This window comes from Myotis daubentonii, chromosome X, assembly GCF_963259705.1.
Source record: "Myotis daubentonii chromosome X, mMyoDau2.1, whole genome shotgun sequence".
NCBI classification, from domain to species: domain Eukaryota; kingdom Metazoa; phylum Chordata; class Mammalia; order Chiroptera; family Vespertilionidae; genus Myotis; species Myotis daubentonii.
Genome location: NC_081861.1, coordinates 53,747,710 through 53,765,862, shown reverse-complemented (window position 1 = coordinate 53,765,862; position 18,153 = coordinate 53,747,710). Strand labels below are relative to the sequence as shown.

At 46.7% G+C, this 18,153-nt stretch overlaps 1 protein-coding gene, 1 long non-coding RNA gene and 1 pseudogene across 2 annotated transcripts in view; 2 read left to right on the top strand and 1 right to left on the bottom strand.

Annotated features, from left to right (window-relative positions):
- The window catches only part of LOC132224847 (uncharacterized), a 111,998-nt gene that overhangs the window by 37,688 nt on the left and 56,157 nt on the right, over positions 1–18,153 (bottom strand). The window lies entirely within an intron of this gene.
- The window catches only part of RADX (RPA1 related single stranded DNA binding protein, X-linked), a 68,001-nt gene that overhangs the window by 37,823 nt on the left and 12,025 nt on the right, over positions 1–18,153 (top strand). The window lies entirely within an intron of this gene.
- On the top strand, positions 14,043–14,765 carry LOC132224300 (TCF3 fusion partner-like; annotated as a pseudogene).

Sequence of the window (18,153 nt, the reverse complement as noted above, 5' to 3'; positions counted from 1 at the left end):
ATCCTCTGCTGAGGAACAGCAGCTGTACGTGAAACCTCGCCCCACCAGCCAGAAGAGCCACCACAGCTGTGAACAGCACCCACCAGAGGAGCTGCTGACAACTGAAGAGCAGCTGCTACCGCAACCGCCCGAAGAGCAACCACAGACCAAGGAGTCACTGCCACCAAGGGAGCAACCACTGAACAACTCAACATCTAGATATGTCAGTGAGATCAAACATGGGTAGACAAAGAAACCCCCAAAGGAAAGAGAAGGAGGACTCTCCAGAAAAGCAGCTAAGTAATACAGAGGCATGCAACATGACAGATAAAGAATTCAGAATAAGGATCCTAGAGTGCATAAACCGAATGGAGGAAAAAATCGACAACCTCTGCAAGAAGCAAGAAGAAACAGATGAAAAAATCGATAACATATGGAAGAAGCTAGAAGAAACAGATGAAAAAATCAACACCTTAAGTAAGAACCAAGAAGAAATGAAGAGTGATATAGCTGCAATGAAAAACTCCATTGAAAGTATCAACAGTAGACTAGGAGAAGCGGAGGACCGAATTAGTGAATTAGAAGACAAGTAAGCAAAACACACCCAAAATGTACTGCAATTGGAGAAAAAAATTAAAAGACAGGAGGAGAGCCTAAGGGAGCTTTGGGACAACATGAAACGAAACAACATACGAATAATAGGAGTACCAGAACAACAGAAGGATGAACAAGGATTAGAAAACCTATTAGAGGAAATAATATCAGAAAACTTCCCTGAGGTGGGGAAGAAAAAAGTCACACAAGCCCAGAGAGTCCCAAACAAGGTGAACCCGAAAAGACCCACACCAAGACACATCATAATCACCATGGCAAATGTTCAGGACAAAGAGAGAATCTTACAGGCTGCAAGAGAGAGACGGAAAGTTACATACAAGGGATCTCCCATTAGATTGTCAAATGACTTCTCAACAGAAACACATCAGGCCAGAAAAGAATGGACTGAAATTTACAAAGTGATGCAAAGCAAAGGACTGAATACAAGAATACTCTATCCAGCAAGGCTATCATTCAAACTTGAAGGGGAAATAAGAAGCTTCACAGACAAAAAAAGACTAAGGGAGTTTGTCACCACCAAGCCAGCAATGCAAGGAATGCTAACAGGACTGGTATAAAAAGAAGAAATAAAAAGCTCAGAAAGAAAACAGCCACACAAAAAAAGAAATGGCTACAAACAAGTACCTTTCAATAGTAACTTTAAACGTAAATGGACTAAATGCTCCAACCAAAAGACATCGAGTGGCTGAATGGATAAAAAAACATGACCCATACATCTGCTGTCTACAAGAAACCCACCTCATTAGAAGGGAGTCACACAGACTGAAAGTGAAAGGATGTAAAAATATCTTTCAGGCAAATGGAAAGGAAAAGAAAGCTCGGGTAGCAATACTTATATGGGACAAAATAGACTCAAAGTGAAGGCCATAACAAGAGATAAGGAAGGCCACTTCATAATACTAAAGGGATCAATACAACAAGAAGATATAACCCTGGTAAACATATATGCACCCAATGTAGGAGCACCCAAATTCATAAAAAAAACTCCTGGAAAATATCAAAGGAGAGATCGACAACAATACAATCATAGTAGGGGACTTTAATACACCATTGACAGCACTCGATAAGTCCTATAGACAAACAACCAGCAAAGATACAGCAATCCTAAATGACTCACTAGATCAGATGGACTTAATAGACATCTTCAGAACACTTTACCCCAAAGCCAGAGAATATACGTTCTTCTCAGGTGCTCATGGGACATATTCAAAAATAGACCACATATTGGGTCACAAGCAAAGTATCCCCAAATTCAAGAAGATTGAAATCATAAAAAGCGTCTTCGCAGACCACGATGGCATAATATTAGAAATAAACTACAATAAAAACAACCCAAAATACTCAAACACCTGGAAGCTGAATAGCATGCTATTAAATATTGATTGGGTTACCAATGAGATCAAAGAAGAAATTAAAAACATCCTGGAAACTAATGACAATGAAAACACAACAATCCAAAACCTATGGGACACATTGAAAGCAGTCCTGAGAGGGAAGTTTATAGCTCTACAGGCCTATCTCAAAAAACAAGAAAAAATGGTAGTAAATCATCTAACTCTACAACTCAAAGAATTAGAAGGAGAGCAACAAGAAAACCCCAGAGTGAGCAGAAGGAAGGAGATAATAAAGATTAGAGCAGAAATAAATGACATAGAGACCAAAAAAACAATACAGAAAATCAATGAAACCAAGAGCTGGTTCTTCAAAAGCATAAACAAGATTGACAAACCTCTAGCCAGACTCACCAAGAAGCAGAGAGAGAGGACCCAAATAAATAAAATCAGAAACGATAGAGGCGAAACAACAACAGACCCCACAGAAATACAAATGATTGTTAAAAAATACTATGGACAGCTTTACTCCAAGAAACTAGACAACCTGGAGGAAATGGACAAATTCCTAGAAAAATACAGCATTCCAAAACTCAATCAGGAAGAATCTAAAAATCTCAACAGGCCAATAACTATGGAAGAAATTGAAGCAGTCATCAAAAAGCTTCCATCAAACAAAAGCCCAGGACCAGACGGCTTCACAGGGGAGTTTTACCAAACATTCAAGGAAGAACTAAAACCTATCCTCCTCAGACTACTACAAAAAATTCAAGAGGAAGGAACACTTCCAAGCTCATTCTATGAAGCCAGCATCACCCTAATACCAAAACCAGGTAAAGACAACACAATGAAAGAGAATTACACGCCAATATCCCTCATGAACATAGATGCCAAAATCCTCAACAAAATCTTAGCAAATCGGATCCAGCAGTACATCAGAAAGATCATACACCATGACCAAGTAGGATTTATCCCAGGGATGCAAGGATGGTACAATATGCGCAAATCAATAAACGTGATACATCACATAAACAAATTGAAAGAAAAAAACCACATGGTCATATCAATTGATGCAGAAAAAGCATTTGACAAAATCCAACACCCATTTTTGATAAAAACTCTCAGCAAGGTGGGAGTAGAAGGATCATACCTCAACATAATAAAAGCCATATATGACAGGCCCACAGCCAACATCATACTCAACGGACAAAAACTAACACCATTTCCCCTAAGAACAGGAACAAGACAGGGATGCCCCCTCTCACCACTCCTGTTCAACATAGTACTGGAAATTTTAGCCATTGCAATTCGGCAAGAAGAAGAAATAAAAGGCATCCAAATTGGAAAAGAGGAAGTAAAACTGTCCTTATTTGCAGACGACATGATATTATACATACAAAACCCTAGAGATTCCATCAAAAAGCTACTAGACTTAATACATGAATTTGGCAATGTAGCAGGATACAAAATTAACCCCAAGAAATCTGAGGCATTTCTATACACCAATAGTGAACTTTCAGAAAGAGAGATTATAAAAACAATCCCGTTTACCATTGCACCGAAAAAACTAAGCTACCTAGGAATAAACTTAACTAAAGAGGTAAAAGACCTCTACTCAGAAAACTACAGGACATTGAAAAAAGACATAGAGGAAGACATAAACAGATGGAAGAACATACCGTGTTCATGGATTGGTAGAATCAACATCATTAAAATGTCCATACTACCCAAAGCAATCTATAAATTCAACGCACTTCCCATTAAAGTACCAACAGCATACTTCAGAGATCTAGAACGAACTTTCCAAAAATTCATCTGGAATAAAAAAAGACCCCGAATAGCTGCAGCAATCCTGAAAATGAACAAAGTAGGTGGGATCTCAATACCAGATATCAAGTTGTATTACAAAGCCACTGTTCTCAAAACTGCCTGGTACTGGCACAAGAATAGGCATATAGATCAATGGAATAGAATAGAGAGCCCAGAAATCGGCCCGAACCAATATGCTCAATTAATATTTGACAAAGGAGGCAAGAACATACAATGGAGCCAAGATAGTCTCTTCAATAAATGGTGTTGGGAAAATTGGACAGATATATGCAAGAAAATGAAACTAGACCACCAACTTACACCATACACAAAAATAAACTCAAAATGGATAAAGGACTTAAATGTACGACAGGATACCATAAAAATTCTAGAAGAATCCAAAGGCAAGAAAATCTCAGACATATGCCGAAGCAATTTCTTCACTGATACAGCTCCTAGGGCACTTGAAACTAAAGAAAAAATGAACAAATGGGACTACATCAAAATAAAAAGCTTCTGCACAGCAAAAGAAACCATCAACAAAACAACGAGAAAACCCACTGTGTGGGAAAACATATTTGCCAATGACATATCTGATAAGGGCCTAATCTCCAAAATTTATAGGGAACTCATACAACTTAACAAAAGGAAGATAAACAATCCAATCAAAAAATGGGCAAAGGACCTAAATAGACACCTTTCAAAAGAGGACATTCAGAAAGCCAAGAGACATATGAAAACATGCTCAAAGTCACTAATCATCCGAGAGATGCAAATCAAAACAGCAATGAGGTACCATCTCACACCGGTCAGACTGGCTATCATCAACAAATCAACAAACGACAAGTGCTGGAGAGGATGTGGAGAAAAAGGAACACTTGTGCACTGCTGGTGGGAATGCAGACTGGTGCAGCCACTATGGAAGACAGTATGGAGTTTCCTTAAAAAACTGAAAATGGAACTCCCATTTGACCCTGTGATCCCACTTCTAGGAATATATCCCAAGAAACCAGAAACACCAATCAGAAAGGATATATGCACCCCTATGTTCATAGCAGCACAATTCACCATAGCTAAGATCTGGAAACAGCCTAAGTGTCCATCAGTAGATGAATGGATTAGAAAACTGTGGTACATCTACACGATGGAATACTATGCTGCTCTAAAAAGGAAGGAACTCTTACCATTTGCAACGTCATGGATGGAACTGGAGAGCATTATGCTAAGTGAAATAAGCCAGTCAATGAAGGAAAAATACCACATGATCTCACTCATTCATGGACAATAGGGACCATTATAAACTTTTGAACAATAATAGATACAGAGGCAGAGCTGCCTCAAACAGATTGTCAAACTGCAGCGGGAAGGCCGGGGAGGGTTGAGGGGCAGGAGGTAGGGGGGTAAGAGATCAACTAAAGGACTTGTATGCATGCATATAAGCATAACCAATGGACATAAGACACTGGGTGATAGGGGAGGCTAGGGGACTGTCTAGGGCGGGGGGATAAAATGGATACATATGTAATACCCTTTGTAATACTTTAAGCTATAAAAAATAAAAAATAAATTTAAAAAAAGATATATAGCTAGTTATTTTTGTTGCTGGTTTTCATTTATATTAGTATAGGTCCTTGTCAAAAATACTGGTCCCAATTTAGAACAATATTGTGGTATCACCAAAGTGAAAGTCAATATGAACAAACTTATACTTATCAATTTGCTTCTTTAGTAGCATATACCTTCAAATGTACTATTTTTAATTATCAGAAGAATAAGTAGAAAGTTTAATTTTAATTTGACAATAAATACAGGTAAAGCCTAAAATATTGTTAAAGTTTCTTTCTTAGCTATTGGGTTGACTGTTTTGAATTTGGGGTTCATTTCTGAAGTAATTTAGTAAAGTAATTTAGTTCTGGAAAGATAGCCTTAGAGTGATTTAGTTTAAATCAGATTTTATATGGGGTCATCTCTCTGGACTAGACTTTTTATCATTTTATGTCCTTCTTGCTTTTTGAATTATTCTTATTTTGGGATTGACCTCTAGTCCTTCTGGCAAATTAAGAATTCACAAAAGATATGCATAGCCAGTGGACACATACAACAGTGTGGTGATGGCCAGAGGTAGAGGTGCAAGGGTTGGGTGGAGATGAGTAAAGGTGGGGAGCAAGTGGGGGACATCTGTAATAGTGTCAACAATACAAAAAGAATGTACAAACGTATCTGAAGTCTGTATCCCACAATAAACATAAGAAATAAAATGGAAATCATTATAATATAAATATATAACCAAGCTTCAAACAAGAATGAAAAACACCTATGTGCTAGAAACAAAAGAATTTAAAATTAGTAGTGAGTAGGAGCTAAAACTAAAACTGCTAATGGGCATTTCAAAAGTAGATAAAGGCCTAAACGATTATAGATTGAAGTATAATAACAATATGGAAAGGGAAGTCCAGACCACATGCCTCCTTTTATGTGAATTAGAACTAAAATAAAGTTGGATGGTTGTGGATGACCAATGAAATTATTCCCTTTAACATGGGAAAGTATTAAAAAGCTCCCTGTATCCCCTGGACAATGAGTGGGAAAAGCTTGGAATCCCAGGACTCTGCAGTATGTAAGTATGGTCACAGTTCAGATGACTGAAATGATGAAGAAACTGTGCTAAAGAATTAACACTAATATCTGATCCAAAATCAATGATACCCCTAAGGTCTTGACAAAGGTGAATGTGAAACTGTCTTAAAGGGAGGCTTCTTATAACCTACTAGTGGCTCAGTGCACAGATTCGTGCACTGGTGGGTTCCCTCAGCCTAGCCTGTGGGGATCGGGCTGAAACTGGCTCTGCGACATCCCCAGAAGGGTCCTGGATTGTGAGAGGGCACAGGCCAGGCCGAGTGACCCCACCGGTGCATGATCAGGGCCAGGGAGGGACCACCAGAGGACTCCAGGGTGTGTCCAGCCCATCTCGCCCAGTCCTGATTGGTCGGACCCCAGCAGCAAGCTAACCTACTGGTCAGAGCATCTGCCCCCTGGTGGTCAGTACACATCACAGTGACTGGTTGAACTGTCGGACACTTAGCATATTAGGCTTTTATTATATAGGACTAGAGGCCCGGTGCACAAAAATTAGTGCACTCGGAGGGAAGGAGGACCCCTCAGCCTGGCCTGTGCCCTCTCGCAATCTGGGACCCCTCGGGAGATAACGCCCTGCTGGCTTAGGCCTGCTCCCGGGTGGCAGAGGGCAGGCCCAATCCCTAGGTGCAGCCCCTGGTCGGGCTCAGAGCAGGGCCGATTGGGGAGTTGGGGCGCCGCCCCCTGTCATGAACAGAGTAGGGTGGATCGGGTGGTTGCGATGCCACACCCAGTCGCGCTCAGAATAGGGCCGATAGGGGGGTTGGGGCACCGCCCCCTGTCACACTCAAGGCAGGGTCTATGGGGAGGTTGCGTTGCCACCCCCTGTCACGCACAGAGCAGGGCCCATCAGGGGGTTGAGGAGCTTCCCCCTGTCACTCAGAGTAGGGCCGATAGGGGAGTTGGGGCACCACCCCCTGTCACACACAGAGCAGGGCGGGTCAAGGGGTTTGGGCGCCGCCCTCTATCACCCACAGTGTAGGGCCGATCAGGGGGTTGGGATGCCACCACTCTCACACTCAGGGCAGGGCCTATGGGGAGGTTATGGCTCTACCCCATCACACACAGAGCAGGTCCCGTGGGAGGGGTGGGGGTTGTGGCTCCGCCCTCTATCACCCACAGAGCAGGGCCAATCAGGGGGTTGGGGCGCCGCCACTGTCACACTCAGGGCAGGGCCGATGGGGAGGTTATGGCTCTAACCTGTCACACACAGAGCAGGGCCGACCAGGGGGTTGGGGCGCCACACCCTGTCACACACACAGCCACAGGGCGATCAGAGGTTGGGGAGCTCCCCCATATCAGGCAAAGAGCAGGGATGATCAGGGGGTTGGGGCGCCTTCCCCTTTCACAAACAGAGCAGGGCGGATAGGGAGGTTGTGGCCCCACCCCCTGTCACACACAGAGCCGCAGGGCGATCAGGGGGTTTGGGCGCTGCCCCCTGTCATGCTGATCCCGGTGCTGGGAGGCATATTACCCTTTTACTGTATAGGACAGAGGCCTCGTGCATGGGTGGGGGCTGGCTGGTTTGCCCTGAAGGGTGTCCTGTATCAGGGTGGGGGTCCCCACTGGGGTGCCTGGCCAGCCTGGATGAGGGGATGATGGCTGTTTGCAGCTGGTCACACACCTTTCAGGGTGGGGGTCCCCACTGGGGTGCTTGGCCATCCTGGGTGAGGGGATGATGGCTGTTTGCAGCTGGTCACACACCCTTCAGGGTTGGGGTCCCCACTGGCGTGCCTGGCCAGCCTGGGTGAGTGGCTGAGGGCTGTTTGCAGCTGGTCACACACCCTTTAGGGTGGGGGTCCTCACTGTGGTGCCTGACCAGTCTGGGTGAGGGGCTGAGGGCTGTTTTCAGGCTGGCGGGTGACGGAAGCTCCCAACCGCTCCTTTTTTTCTTTTTTCTTTTTTTTAATTCTGGGCCAGCTTTAGCTCTGAGGCTCCAGCTCTTAGGCCTCCGCTGCTGAACGTAGGAAATCGAAACAATATATAACTCCAGCTCTGACTGCAGCTCTGAGATCCCAGCTCGCTGAAAGCTGGTTTCTGGGGGGTTTTTTAGCTTCTATATTTGTTAAAATGTTTCAAACTGCAGGCTCAGAGGCCGGCAAGGAAGGCGGAGAACGTCGGAATCCTCCGTCACTGAAACAAGCAAGCCTCATGTTAGTTTCAAGTTGCCTGGCTGCTGGCCACCATCTTGGCTGACAGTTAATTTGCATATCTCCCTGATTAGCCAATGGGAAGGGTAGCGGTCGTACGCCAATTACCATGTTTCTCTTTTATTAGATTAGACTAGCAGCCCGTTGCAGGAGGATTCCTGAAAGAATAGGGCTTCCTCGGGCCAATCGCACTGCCAAGCCCCTCCACCCAGGCCCACAGATGGGGGTTCCGTCTGCCCAGGGCTGCACACGGGAGTCCCGGATGGGGATGGGGCTTAGGCGGCGCGTTCACTCTGCCCCAGGGCTGCAGACAGGGGTCCCACCTGCCCAGGGCCGCACATGGGGGTCCCAGATGGGGGTGGGGCTTAGGCGGCCCATTTTCTCTGCCAAGCCCCTCTGCCCAGGGCTACACCCGGGGGTCCCCGCTGGGGGCCCTTTAACATGGGAACACATACAACAGTGTGGTGATGGCCAGAGTTAGAGGGGGTCCTGCCCATCCAGGGCTGCACATGGGGGTCCCGGCTGGGGGCGGGGCTTAGGCAGCACACAGGGGCCCTGATGGTGGCACGTACTGTCCAGCCCTGCCTGCAGTATGCAAATTAGCTGCCACCTTTTTAGCAGTTAATTTGCATATCGCACTGATTCGCCAATGGGCGGCATAGCGAAGGTACGGTCAATTACCATGTTTGTCTATTATTAGATTAGATAGCATTTGAGACTCCCTTGGAAAACGTCTATAGAAAATGAATTCATAGTTTAAAAAATTACAGACTTCCCACTGAAATGAACTACTTTGAGACAATATGACTAGATGTACTATGTGGGATATTTTATACCTGAAAAACTAGAAATAGTAGATTAATCAGAAGGGGACTTTAAATAAATGTGTTTAAAAGGTTAAATGAATAGAAATCATAAGTCAGGAACTGATCAATATGAAAAAGAACTGGCATATTGGAATCCCAAGACAACTATATTTGTAACTAGAGGCCCGGTGCACAAATTCATGCGCCAGTGGGATCCCTCAGCCTGGCCTGGGGGATCGAGCCGAAACCAGCTCTCCAACATCCTCTGAGGGGTCCCAGATTGTGAAAGGACACAGGCCAGGCTGAGAGACTCCACTGGTGCATGATTGGGGCCAGGGAGGGATGCGGGAAGTTGGCCAGCTGGGGAGGGACCTCAAGAGGGCTCCAGGGCATGTCCGGCCCATCTCACTCAGTCCTGATTGGCGGGACCCCAGCAACAAACTAACCTACTGGTTGAACATCTGCCCCCTGGTGATCAGTGCACATCATAGCAACTCGTTGACTGTCCCCTGGTGGTCAGTTCATGTCATAGCAAGTTGTTGAGCAGTCATAGCATATCATTAGCATATTATGCTTTGATTGTTTGAACAGCTGACCAGCCAACTGGTCACTTAACATATTAGGCTTTTATTATACAGGATGGGTTGAAGAGTAAGTAAATTCAGATAAAAAGATAATTGATGCATTTGGAAGATAGACACAGAGGAAATCATAAAAGGGATTGGGAAAGTAAGAAAGAAGTTGAGAGATGTGGTGCATAGGGTGAGAAGGTCCAATTTATATCAAATAAAATTTCCAGGAGGACAGAATATGGATAATCAGGAAGAAGCAATATTTGGAGAAGTACTTTTTCAAAATTAAAGATACATATGAATCATTAGATTAAAGGGTCACAGTGAATTCTGAGCAGAAATATTAAATAAATCTATACCCAAACATATCATGGTGAAGTGCAAAGAATCAAAGATAGTAAATATCTTAAAAAACTATCAGAAAGAAACTACATATTTTTTACAAATGAAATATAATTAGGTTGGAAGATTTCTTATCAGCAATAATAGATGCCTTAGACAATAGAATAATATCTTCAAATTATTGATTATCACCGGCCCGCCTTGGGACACTACCCATGCACAAATTTCATGCACTGGCCTCTAGTTGTAAATAATGCTACAATAGACATGGAGGTGCATCTACCTTTTCAAGTTAGTGTTTTTGTTTTCTTTGGAGTAATACCCAGAAGTGGATTTGCTGAATCATGCAGTAGTTCTGTTTTTACTTTTCTGAGGACCCTGCACCAATTTACATTCCCACCAACAGTGTGCAAGGATTGCACCAATTTACATTCCCACCAACAGTGTGCAAGGATTCCCTTTTCTCTACATCCTCAACAACACTTGTAATTTCTTGTATTTCTTATAATAGCCATTCTAAATGTGAGGTGATATCTCATTATGTTTTTCATGTGCATTTCCATGATGATTAGTGATGTTGAGACCCTTTCTATGTACCTGTTGGCCATATGTATGTCTTCTTTGGAAAAATGTCTATTCAGATCCTCTGTCCATTTTTAAATCAGATTGTTTTGGGGGGAGGGTTTGCTATTAAGTTGAATATGTTATTTAGATATTTTGTACGTTAACCCCTCATATGATTTGCAATTATTTTCTCCTATTCAATAGCTTGATTTTTCATCTTGTTGATGGTTTCCTTTTCTGTGCAGCTTTTTAGTTTGATGTAGTCCCATTTGTTTACTATATTGCAATTTGAATGAATGAATTAGTTTTATGTGTGTTAACATGGTTACTAATGTATTCCCAACTATCTAATCTAACAGAAGAGAAACATGCAAATTGACCGCACCTCCAATATGCCCCAAGCCATGCCCACCAGCCAATCAGAGTGACTATATGCAAATTAAACCAACCAAGATGGCGGCCGGTAGCCACAGAGCTGGAGCAAGCAGGAGGCTTGGTTGCCCAGGCGATGGAGGAAGCCAAGCATCCGCCTGCCCTGGCCAGCTGTGGCCTCCGTTCAAGGAAACAAAGTTTCAATTATAGAAGATAAATCCCAGATACCTACTTTCAGCCAGCCTCCACCAGGGACTTGGGTGGCTGGGGGCCATGGCCAGCCTGCAAACAGCCATCATCCCCTCACCCAGACTGGCCAGGCACCCCAGCAGGACCCCCCACTCTGAATGGGGGGGTGGCCAGCCTGAAAATGGCCCTCAGCCCCTCACCCAGGCTGGCCAGGCAACCCAGTGGGGACCCCCACCCTGAAGGGGCTGTGGCCAGCCTTCAAACACCCATCAGCCCCTCACCCAGGCTGGCCAGGCACCCTAGAGGGGACCCCTACCCTGAAGGGGGTGTGACCAGTCTGAAAACGGCCCTCAGCCCCTCACCCAGGCTGGCCAGGCACCCCAGCAGGACCCCCACCCTGATCTGGGACACCCTTCAGGGCAAACCAGCCGCCCCCCCACCCATGCACCAGGCCTCTATCCTATATAATAAAAGGGTAATATGCAAATTGACCCTAACAGCAGAACCACTGGGAATGACTGGTCACTATGACACACACTGACCACCAGGAGGCAGACGCTCAATGCAGGAGCTGCCCCCTGGTGGTCAGTGCGCTCCCACAGGGGGAGCTCTGCTCAACCACAAGCCAGGTTGATGGCTGCCAGTACAGCGGTGGTGGTGGGAGCTTCTCCCACCTCCTCAGCAGTGCTATGGATGTCTGACTACAGCTCTGGCCTTCTCCTCGCTGGCAAGTTGACATCCCCCAAGGGCTCCTGGGCTGCCAGAGTGATGTCTGACTGCCAGCTTAGGCACAATCCCCCGGGGAGCGGGCCTAAGCCAGCAGGTGGACATCCCCTGAGGGGTCTCAGACTGTGAGAGGGCACAGGCCGGGCTGAGGGACCCCCCCCCCCGAGTGCACAAATTTTTCTGCACCGGGCCTCTAGTGTTTCATAATAGTTTTGGAAATTACTATCCAAAAGACACTCGTTTGTGAATATATAATTAGTTTGTGAGTGTGGACTTATAGTGCTGGGTTTTTTTAAGGCTACAAAGTTGAACATTTTATCACTTATATCTGATAACTTAGATAAATAGATAAAACATACATTGAACATTAACAATAGACAATAACAGTGCTACTGAAATACAAGACATTGCAGGTAACCTCTGACTTACACAACTCTTTAAAAAGTCTGTTATATATTTGCTACTAATTATAGAACTTATCACTGACTAGACCAGGGGTGGGCAAACTCTTTGACTCGAGGGCCACAATGGGTTCTTAAACTGGACCGGAGGGCCGTAACAAAAGCATGGATGGAGTGTTTCTGTGAACTAATATAAATTCAAAGTAAACATCATTACATAAAAGGGTACAGTCTTTTTTTTTTTTTAGTTTTATTCATTGGGCCGTAATTTGCCCACGGCTGGACTAGACTATCTTATTCTTTTCTAGCCTTATAGATCTTGTTCCAGGGTGCAGTCAGTTGAACCAAGAGAGGAAGAGGAAATGAAAATAGTTCTTCTCCCTCTCCCATGCCTCCATACACCTATGCCTATAACTCTTATTTACATAATGACATCCTCAGAGTAAGTTTTATGAATTAAAAACAGTCACCATTCCTACATGCAATCATTTATACTGTGTCCTTTTTTACCTCACAACCTAAATGTGGTCTTCCCCTGAATATTTTCCTCACTTAACTCTAAATTTGTTCTCAACAGAAAGAAGGGTAAAATGAATCATTACAATTATAATTACATTATGTAATCATATATTATTACACAAAAGTATAATTTTTTTATATAATTAACCTGTCTTGTAATCATGCATTAGGCTTAAAAACATAATGTGGCCTGGCCCTGCCCCGCCTGGCTTCGCAGATCCCTGATCACCAGTGATGGGAGAACACCCAGAGGCAGGGCCAGAGGCCAGGCTGCATAGCTGCCTGGGGACACCATCTGGACCCCAGGGGCGATGCAGCCAGGCCCCAGCAGGAGACCCAGAAGGAGACCCAGGCACTGGGCCTGCGTTGCCGCTGGGGCACGCAATCCAGTGCCCAGACTGAGGAGACCCAGGGCCCGGGGCTGCGTCGCATCTAGGGCACACTATTTGTCCCCGGGGGCAACGCAGCCAGGCCCCAGAAGGAGACCCAGAAGTAGACCCAGGGGCCAGGGCTGCGTCGCCGCTGGGGCACGCGATCCGGTGCCCAGGCTGAGGAGACCCAGGGCCCGGGGCTGTGTTGCAGCTGGGGCAAGCGATCCAGTTGACACAGCCAGGCCCCAGCAGGAGACCCAGAAGGAGACCCAGGCGCCAGGGCTGCATCGCTGCTGGGGCACGCCATCCAGTGCCTGGGCTGAGGAGACCCAGAAGGAGACCCAGGGGCCTCCCAAGAGGAGAGTCTCCATGGTCAGAAGGCATGGTTTCGGGACAAGAATAAAGACCCCAGGTGACTCAGATGCCTGGCCACAGGGTTAGACCAGCCAGCAGGGCCTTTCAGGTGGGACTGGGGTGGGGGTGGGGCAGGGAGGCAAGCCGGAAATAGAGAACTACAAGTCCCAGGAGGCTTAGCAGCCGGGCCTGGGTGCCTGGCTGTGAAATTGGATGGGCGTAAGCCACTTTAAACTAGAGGCTTGCAAGGTTGGAAGTTCTGCGTCGGGAGCCAGGGAGAAATGGAGCTGGAGCAGAGAGAGGGGTCCATGGCAGCCGTGGGCTTTGAGAAGTTCTCAGCACCTCCTGGCTGGGAGCTGGCGCTGCCTCCGCTGAAGGTGGTCACATCCTGGAGAGCGAGCTTGAGACCGAAGTGGAGTTCATGTCTGGGGGTCTGGGCAGCTCCAGCCTCCAGGAGCTAGACAAAGAGGTGGCAGCCTGAGGCTGGCAACGGCGGCGCCAAGGGGAACTCGGTCGCAGGAAATACCAGGGGCTGGATCAGCGCTGCAGGGAGATCGAGCAGGCGAAGGAGCGGGTCCTGAACAGGCTCCATCAGATATAGAGGATAACACGGGGGACTCCAGCAAGAGCGGAGGTTCCTCATGAAGGTGCTGGACAACTACCGGGCCAGCCAGTTCACCATCTTACTGGAGGACAAGGGCAGCCAGGGCACAGATGCCCCCACCCCAGGCAACACTGAGAACGAACCTCCAGAGAAAGTGGGGCTGTCCCCGCCCAGGAGGACGCCAGCGCCCACAGAAGCCAGCAGCCCGGCCCCTGGCGAGGGGCCCAGCGGTTGGAAGAGGTGGCGAGTGCCACCGGAAGGGGGCCGGGCGGGAGTCCCCCTGACTCCGGAGCTGGCCCCCGTGCAGATAAAGGTGGAGGAAGACTGTGGCTTCAAAGCAGTCGAGGCTCTGGACTCAAGTTGGGTTTCTCGGGGGCCAGACAAGTAGCTGCCTTACCCCACCCTAGCCAGCTCCCCCTTTGACTGACCCCCCAATAAACGGACCCCGTGCTCTCCTCAGCAAAAAAAAAAAAAAGCTTATAGAGGCATGCTTATAGGATCAAAGAGTATAAATATAGATGTCACAGGACAATAAAAAGAGAACCTGGCTATGATGATCACCTGAACGCTGCCTCTGTGTCATTCCTTTTTCGCCGACTCCATCCACACCTTTGGGAACTCCTGGACCTGCTGAGGCAGGACCCCAACATTCCTCTTCTTATAAGGACTTCAGTGAGATGGGCTAAGGGTCCCACTGGAACTGCCTCAATTTAATGTAATCCCCTCTTTAAAGATCTTATCTCTATATACAGGTACATTCTGAGGTTCTGGGGAATTAGGATTTTAACATACATTCTGTTGATTACCCAAATCAGCCCTTAACAACCAACATATTTCAGAAAGTAGATTCCTACAGGGTTATTTACCAAACATTCAGAAGTATTTTTAAAGAGCTAAGCCCCTCGCCCACTGTGCGGGCTCCTTCCGGCGAAGAATGAAGGCCTGGGTTCCGGGCACCGGAGGAAAACTGGTGCCAGCAGCCAGGGGAAGGGGCCCCCAAGGGGCCCCAGATTGCAAGAGGGCACAGGGCGGGCTGAGGGACAAATTTTTGTGCACCGGGCCTCTAGTTAAAAAATAAAAAGCATGGTTTTTCAGAGGAATTTTTACTATAACTATTTGTACCTTGCTAGTCCTTAATATTAACACTAAAAAAAGAAAATAGGCATAGCCCTGACTGGTTTGGCTCACTGGATAGAGCGTTGGCCTGTGGACTGAAGGGTCCTAGGTTCAATTCCGGTCAAGGGCATGTGTCTTGGTTGCGGGCACATCCCTAGTGGGGGGTGTGCGGGAGGCAGCTGATCGATGTTTCTCTCTCATCGATGTTTCTAACTCTCTATCCCTCTCCTTTCCTCTCTGTAAAAAACCAATAAAATATATTTTTAAAAAAAGAAAATAGGCATAGAAAATATTTTGAGTTATTCCTGCCAGGGTCAACCATAGGATTTTTTATAAGGTAAATGTAATTATTCAATTTTAAAAATTAAAATAACCTATAACTTGTTCTTTGCATGCTATATTTTTTAACAAGTCAATCATGAACACACAATATAACTTGGAACATTGTCATAGCTACTTATTGCTGCTCTAATTATGTACTTATTAGTTTGGGGAGGGGAGATTTATTTCTAGAAAGTAAAAATATTAAATCACTGCCCAATTCTCAGTTTAGTCTAATACTATTAACTGAGTTTTTCTGTTGGCATTGATTGATTCCTTTCCTTTTCATGTGTGATTAAATATTTTATTATTTTTGTTGTCAAGCATTTTATGAGATGTTAAATGAATTCATCAACTGAATTTTGAGTTTAAAGAGTCTTGGAATATTGCAGTATTTTAAATTCCTGGTTAGAAGTATATATTCATCTTCTTCATCTTTTATTATAATTTAACCTAGTATTTTACCTTGTAATAAAATTTTAGTAAGTCTCTTGTGAGTTTTAAGAAACCAAAAAGTAGCTGATTTGGCTCAGTGGATAGAGCATTGATCTGCCGAATGAAGGGTCCCGAGTTCGATTCCAGTCAAGGGCACATGCCCTGGTTGCAGGCTCTATCCCTAGTCAGGGGTATGCAGGAGGCAGCCTATCAGCCTATCAATGATTCACTCCCATCATTGATGTTTCTCTCTCTCTCTCTCTCCTTCTCCCTTCTTCTCTGAAATCAATAAAAATATTTTTTTAAAAAGTAACCCAAAAAGTAGTCTAAGAATATGGAATAAAGTTAGTAAAGCAGAAGTAGTACTAGAGGCCCGGTGCACAAAAATTTGTGCACTTGGGGGGGGGACGGGGGTTCCTCAGCCCAGCCTATGCCCTCTCGCAGTCTGGGACCCCTCAGGAGATAACGACCTGCTGGCTTAGGCCTGCTCCCAAGTGGCAGAGGTCAGGTCCAATCCCTAGGTGCAGCCCCTGGTCGGGCTCAAAGGAGGGCCGATTGGGGAGTTGGGGCGCCGCCCCCTGTCATACACAGAGCTGGGCAATCGGGAGGTTGTGATCCACCCTCAGTCATGCTCAGGGTAGGGCCGATTGGGGGGTTGGGGCACCATCCCCTGTGACACTCAAGGCAGGGTCGATGGGGTGGTTGCGGCGCCACCCCCTGTCACGCACAGAGCAGGGCCAATCAGGGGGTTGGGGCATTTCCCTCTGTCACTCACAGAGCAGGGCCCATCAGGGGGGTTGGGGCACTGCCCCCTGTCATGCACAGAGCAGGGCCCATCAGGGGGTTGGGGCGCTGCCCCCTGTCACTCACAGAGCAGGGTCCATCGGGGGGTTGGGGCTCTGTACCCTGTCACACACAGAGCAGGGCCAATCAGGGGGTTGGGGCACCGCCCCCTGTCATGCACAGAGCAGGGCTCATCAGGGGGTTGGGGCGCCGCCCTCTATCACCCACAGAGCAGGGCCGATCAGGGGGCTGGGGTGCCACCACTCTCACACTCAGGGCAGGGCCGATGGGGAGGTTATGGCTCTACCCCATCACACACAGAGCAGGGCCCGTGGGGGAGGGGGTTGGGGCGCCACACTCTGTCACACACAGAGCCGCAGGGCGATTAGGGGGTTTGGGCGCTGCCCCCTGTCACGCTGATCCCGGTGCCGGGTGGCCTCGTGGCTCCGCTGATCCAGGTGCTGGGAGGCATATTACCCTTTTACTAAATAGGGTAGAGGCCTGGTGCACGTGTGGGTGCCGGCTGGTTTGCCCTGAAGGGTGTCCTGGATCAGGGTGGGGGTCCCCACTGGGGTGCCTGGCCAGCCTGGGTGAGGGGTTGATGGCTTTTTGCAGCTGGTCACACACCCTTTAGGGTGGGGGTCCCCACTGGGGTGCCTGGGCAGTCTGGGTGAGGAGCTGAGGGCTGTTTTCAGGCTGGGGGTGACTGAAGCTCCCAACCGCTCCTTTTTTTCTTTTCTTTTCTTTTTTTTTTTATTCTGGGCCAGCTTTAGCTTTGAGGCTTGGCTCCAGCTCTTAGGCCTCCGCTGCTGAAAGTAGGTTTCTGGCGTTTGCTTACAATGTTGCGATCCTGCTGGCTGAAGCCTGGCAGGTTTCTGGGGTTTTGTTTAGCTTCTATGTTTGTTACATAGTTGCTTGCAGCTCAGAGGCCTGCAGCGGCAGGCAGGGAACGTTGGAGTGCTCCATCACTGAAGCAAGCAAGCCTCATGTTAGTTTCAAGCTTTCTGGCTGCCGGCCGCCATCTTGGCTGGCAGTTAATTTGCATATTGCCCTGATTAGCCAATGGGAAGGGTAGCGGTCGTACATCAATTACCATGTTCCTCTTTTATTAGATAAGATATTAATCAAATTGAAACCTTACTATTGATGCTCCTTTCTGC